This window comes from Myotis davidii, unplaced genomic scaffold, assembly GCF_000327345.1.
Source record: "Myotis davidii unplaced genomic scaffold, ASM32734v1 scaffold159, whole genome shotgun sequence".
Classification (NCBI taxonomy): domain Eukaryota; kingdom Metazoa; phylum Chordata; class Mammalia; order Chiroptera; family Vespertilionidae; genus Myotis; species Myotis davidii.
In genome coordinates, this window is record NW_006291231.1 from 4687638 (window position 1) to 4693432 (window position 5795).

The window sequence follows — 5795 nt, forward strand, 5'->3', positions numbered from 1 at the left end:
ACTTTGTACTGTTGGGAAGCCTGGGACTGTCACAGCCTCTCCCCAGTGAGGGAAGCTGACCTGAGGATGAAACAGCTCCAAGTATAGCATATAAATGGGGGATTTGCAGAGACTGCACCAACCGTGAAAACTTTCCTACTTCTAAAGGGCCAAGTGCATACATTTCCTTATTCAGTAAATCAGTTGGGGTAAAGTTTTCCATTTTTTTGCAGCTGAAAGCATACTAATACTGACACAACATGTGTTATATTAAAGATTTCCTCAAAATACAAATTCCTGACCTCAGTGTGAACTGAGTTTCACTTCATAGGTTGGAATGAATAGGGGAAAAAAGTTGCTTTAGTCTCTGTAACTGTTGATTTAAGTGAATTGCCTCAAATAGCTTCTTAAATATGAATTCTAAAGTTTCCATTAAATACAGCATAATAATATGGTTGGTTACAAGAGTTGAAGGCTTTCAGCAATCACAAAATGCCAATGACCTTAAAGCAAATTTCAATAGGAGAATTTGTGCTTAAACTGTTTTACCTGTAATGTCCTTGAGATCTAATCTTAAAATATCAATGCTGATAAAAAGTAATCAAGATACATTTCTTTGTGAATAATTTATGTATCATATCAGCAGGTTGAAGAATGACATTGAAGAGAGATTTCAATAACTATTTATAGTATCATAAAAATAATCCTAAAACTTTTATAAGTGGTGCCTTTTCAGACAATTCATTCCTTTAAATAAATTGAAATATTTTAAAATCACATTAAAATTATAAAAATAAAAGCAGGTCAACTTTGAAAAAGACTCATCTTCTTTCTTCTCTGGAGAAATCATTTCATATTTTGTTTTGTAGCTGGTATGTCTAGGAAATCAATACATTTAAGGGTGTAGGGAGAGGGGCTGGATATAAAAACATGTGCAAGATAATCCACATGATTATTTTCTAGGAGAAATGTAACTGCATTGGAAGTGAATGTTTCTGAAGATTACTTAGGTACCAAAATAATTTTGGAAAATCTGTGTTACATTTTGATAGAAAATCTGCTGCCCTTCAAAGATGTTTATTTTGGGGTTTCTACTTTTTCTCCATTAAATTCAGCAGTATTTATTTTGCAGACTACAGATCCATAGGCACTTTGCTATCCATCCTCCATTATTTACTTATATTTAATTTGCTATTTTCATACATTCCCACACATTATAATAGCATGTGGCCGCTGAGAAAATAATTGGTCATTTAAATTTAAAGTTATTTCTATTTCTCTTCCATAGGAAAATAGGAAAGAGAAATTGATATACCAAAATAGAAAGCTCTTAAATTAAGGGAAAATGTATTCAATTAACTCTCTTCTTTTTTTTGTGTGTGGATGTTTATGTTTGAGATTTTAGAATGGAAAAGGAGTAATAGTATGTGGTAAGGTCCAAACAAACAGTATGAGACAATTTGTAGGTTCTATTTTCAAAAATTTAAAACATTTTAATCCAATATGAATGTTTTGAGGGGAAGAGGACTCGTAAACAAAATATCTTAATGAGTGAAATTTTGACCAAAATAAATGCCATATCTTTGAATATAGCCGTGGTTGGTTTGAGGGGACTGGGAGAAAAAGGAGCATGAAATAACTGTCTGATTACTGGGTACCAGATTGAAGTATGTTCTTTGATTTAAATGGATTTAAAGTTAATGAATTCAAGGGAACTGCTATGAGGTTCCCCTTTCCATATCAAAATGATAACATTAGGCACCCATACTCTTGAGAACCAAGTTTGGTAGGGAGAAAGCTAATTGATCTAGGTAGAAACACTTTAGGGAAAAGGACAAGAAGAAAAGAAACTTGACCGTGTATGAAAAATGAGCACTCCCTAAGCTCTGCTCTTAGAAGTGGCAAGCTACCTATTTAGATGGGATGATAATTGGGTTCAGTGCATTTGTTATATCATTTAATACTTTTTAAATGGAAGCAAACTTAAGTCCTGGAATGTCTGCTCAGTTGTCCTAAACTTTGAAGCTTACTTTAATTTAAAAAAGAAAAGAAAAATCACCAGTGAACTTGACTGAACATAGATATATGATAAATTTATTCAATTCCTCTTATTAAGTTTGGAGGTAAATTTTCGAAGGTAGATAGGAAGGTTAATTTGGGTATTTGAAATTTAAAGAAACTCCTAGGAATTTATGGTTCTATTTTGGTCCAGGTAAGAAACAGGAGAAAGTCCTCCTTGAAAACTTCTGATTTCTACATTTTAAAAAAATTGAAGTATAGAGTTTGACAAAAGTAGAAAGCTGCTACCCAAATATAACAAAATAATATTATAGCATTTATTTTAAATAAATGAATATTCCAAGAAATTATTTAATATTTTAATAAATCTACTCAATAATAGAGTATGTTAGTCAAACATATCAAATCGTGTTAGGTTTAGAGTACATCTACTGGCTAAAATCCATTATAGTTTCATCCATTTATTCGACAAATATTTATTGAATGCCTATTGTACCAAGCACTATAGACCCTGGGGATAAAGTTGAACAAAAAAGGTCCCTATCTCATGGAACTTAATTAATAGATTGTACTTCATTGGACTTGTGCTATTAACATAATGACTGGTTAATTTAAACAAGAATTTTGGATGCACTGCATCAAAACAATGTTAAAATCTCCAATAAGAAAATAATAATAAACAAGTATTAAAATGTATTTTTAATTTCATCCTGCTGAGTAGACTTCATTTTGCTGTGTTGATATTCCCCATTAGAGATAACAAAAACCAGTTTGTTAATAAATACCGCCTGAGCGGTTAATCCATTTCCTAAGGAAAATTGGTATAATGTGAAAGCACCAGCTATGTTCAATATAAGCAATATTGGAAAAACATTAGTCATGAGGACTCAAGGTCTCAAAGGTGGTGTGATTTTTTTTAAAAAAAAAAACTTTATTCTTATTGATTTCAGAAAGGGAAGGAGAGGGAGAGAGAGATAGAAACATCAATAATGAGAAAGAATCCCCCGCTAAGGATTGAGCCCGCAACCCAGGCATGTGCCCTGACCAGGAATCAAACTGAGACCTCTTGATTCATAGGTCAATGCTCAATCACTGAGCCATGCCAGCCAGGCAAGAGCCATGTTTTTGAAATGAGCCTACCTTAACTGCAGAATAATAAAGTTGCATTTAGAAAATCCAAGCGAATTACTGAGAAGGTTCAGGGCAAAAATTGACTAATTTCCATGGCCTGGATCTTACCCCTGACAAAATGTGCTCCATGGTCAAAAAATGGCAGACCATGACTGAAGCTCATGTGGATGTCGATTATCGATGATTATTTGTGTCATCTATTTTGTGTTGGTTTTACTAAAAAAATGCAACAATCAGATTAGGAAGACGTCTTATGCTCAGCATTAACAGGTCCACCGAATCCAGAAGATGATGGAAATCATGACCCAAGAGGTGTAGACAAATGATTTGCAAGAAGTGATCAATAACCTGATTCCGGATTGCATTGGAAGAGACATAGAAAAGGTTTGCCAATCAATATATCTACCCCACTCTTCTTTGTTAGAAGTCAAAATGTTGGAGAAGCCCAACATTGACCTGGGAAAACTCATGGAGCTTCATGGTGAAGGCAGCAGTTCTGGAAAAGCTACTGGGGATGGGACAGGTACTAAAGGTTAAATGAGCTGAAAGATATGCACCTCCGGTCCAAAAATCTGTTTAAAATTCAGACTTTTAATGGTGAAAATAAAAAAATCCTATTTGTTAAAAAAACTCGCATTGTATCTATGAGTATTGATTTAAATTCTTCAGATGTCTAGGTTTTTAAATATTTATTTTTTTCTTCTCACTCCCTATAGAAGAATCCTCTTTGTCAGGCTACTTGTGGCACAGTCAATGAGAACACTAATGAAACATAGAAACCTAATACTATACCTCTCTTCTTTTTCTTTTCTTTAATTTTTCCCTCTTCCTCCCTTTAACTCTTGTAGGATAATCATATTTTTGAAGATTAACCTACTCACTCTCTTCTCTGATATCCAATACAAAACCATTTGTTTATAGTCATCTAAATCTTGGAGCCTTTTCCCAAAGCATCACCATAAACCTTCCTTTTCCCCTTTAATCCAATAAATCATTTATTTTCCTATTGTTAAGAAGTTTCTAAAATTAAATAGATTACAAGGTATTTCTTAATGTATCAGAGAGTGGCTGGTGGGTGGAACAAGCTGATCTTGGAGCTACATTTCTTGATCTGTACCAAATTATGCCTTCACCTTTGTCCTCTACTCATGTAACAGGAACAGGAAGAACCTCAGGCTTATCATCTTATATAGTGTTAACTGGGTACTGGCTGCTGGTTGTAGGGAGCAAAGCCGTGTGGTCATCTTTTACACATCCTGGGAGATGTGTCTGGGCCTTAGTGGTCGTGGGTGCTCTTCCTAATGAGGAAGACGTGACACCTCTTTTTCATCCTTTGGATCATGGGTGATGACTCCAAGGCAACAAAGTCCACATTCAACATCCTGTTGCCTGTTAACACTTGTTAAACCTGCTTGGAAGTGTACACATTTATGTAAATAAAAAGCATTATGTTGGCAGCACAAACACATGCAATAATTTGGGAAAGACAGTTTTGTGATGTACGCCACCCTCAAGGTGTAACGGCTTGGCTTTCTTATACCACTCGTCCAAATGTGCAGCTAAGCTTGCTGGCTGCTGGCAGGGGAGCTGGTAGTGCTATCACCGAGGGGAAGTGAGTGAGAAGCTGAGAGAGGCCTCTGTCTTCTCTGAGTCTGGGCCATATATTTAGAGCCTGTCTTTGAATTCAAGGGAAGTTGTTTGTTTTACTTATTGTCTGTTGTTGCAATTTTTCTTGTTTTAACGTAGAGGTAGGGAAGCATTTTATGCCCTTTGGATGTACTTGGAATATCAGCATTAAATAGAACCAGAGGTATCTTGTCTTACAGCGAACTCTGTGTTTCCATTTTGTGGGGTCAGACCTCCATGCACCAAAACGCTCACCCAGACGCTGGGGAATTTCCCCGGCAGACAGCTGAGCAGGCTGGCACCAGCTCTTCCTCCACCATTGGCTTCAGTATTTCAAAGGGAAGCTTTTTAAAGGGGGGAAAAATCGACACACTTCAGACATTACATAATAGGTGATCAAAGTCCCACAATGTCACACAGTGTTTCTCAATGTCACAGTGGCAGGTCTTCTGTTTTAGCATCTGCGGTCAGTTCTATCTTCTACCTCTAAAATGAAGCCCTCTCAAAAGCCCCTGCCTCTAGTTTGCAGGTCATGCACCCACGGCCTAGCCTTTCCAAAGCAGCAAAGCAGCCTTTTCTGATGGCCTGCAGCTCTTTGGCACAGCTCCAGAATTGTCCCCAACCCTGTCTGTTCTCTGTGGAGTGGAGGCATTCTCACACCCTCTACTCTGTACTTGGCCTCAGGGAGAGCCACTGTGACACACAGATAGCTAAGAGCTCATCCCAGTCTAAGGTAACCTCATGAAGCTTAGGCCACAGAGGAGGGAGTGCAAGAAAGGCTGCTTTTCTGCCTGCTTGGTGTGGCTCAGCGGCTGAGCTTTGACCTTATAAACCAGGAGGTCACAGTTTAATTCCTGGCCTGGGTTTTGGCTCTATCCCTAGTGGGAGGAGTGCAGGAGGCAGCCAATTGATGTTTCTCTCTCATTGATGTTTCTATCTCTCCCTCTCCCTACCTTTCTCAAATACACACACACACACACACACACACACACACTGAGTGGCCAGATTATTATGACCACCTGACGTTTGTAGGCAAATTA

At 37.1% G+C, this 5795-nt stretch overlaps 1 pseudogene; it reads left to right on the plus strand.

Moving 5' to 3' along the window:
- LOC102763602 overlaps nt 1-3709 on the plus strand; it is a 14615-nt pseudogene extending 10906 nt beyond the window's left edge.
- Nucleotides 3710-5795: the final 2086 nt, after the last annotated feature.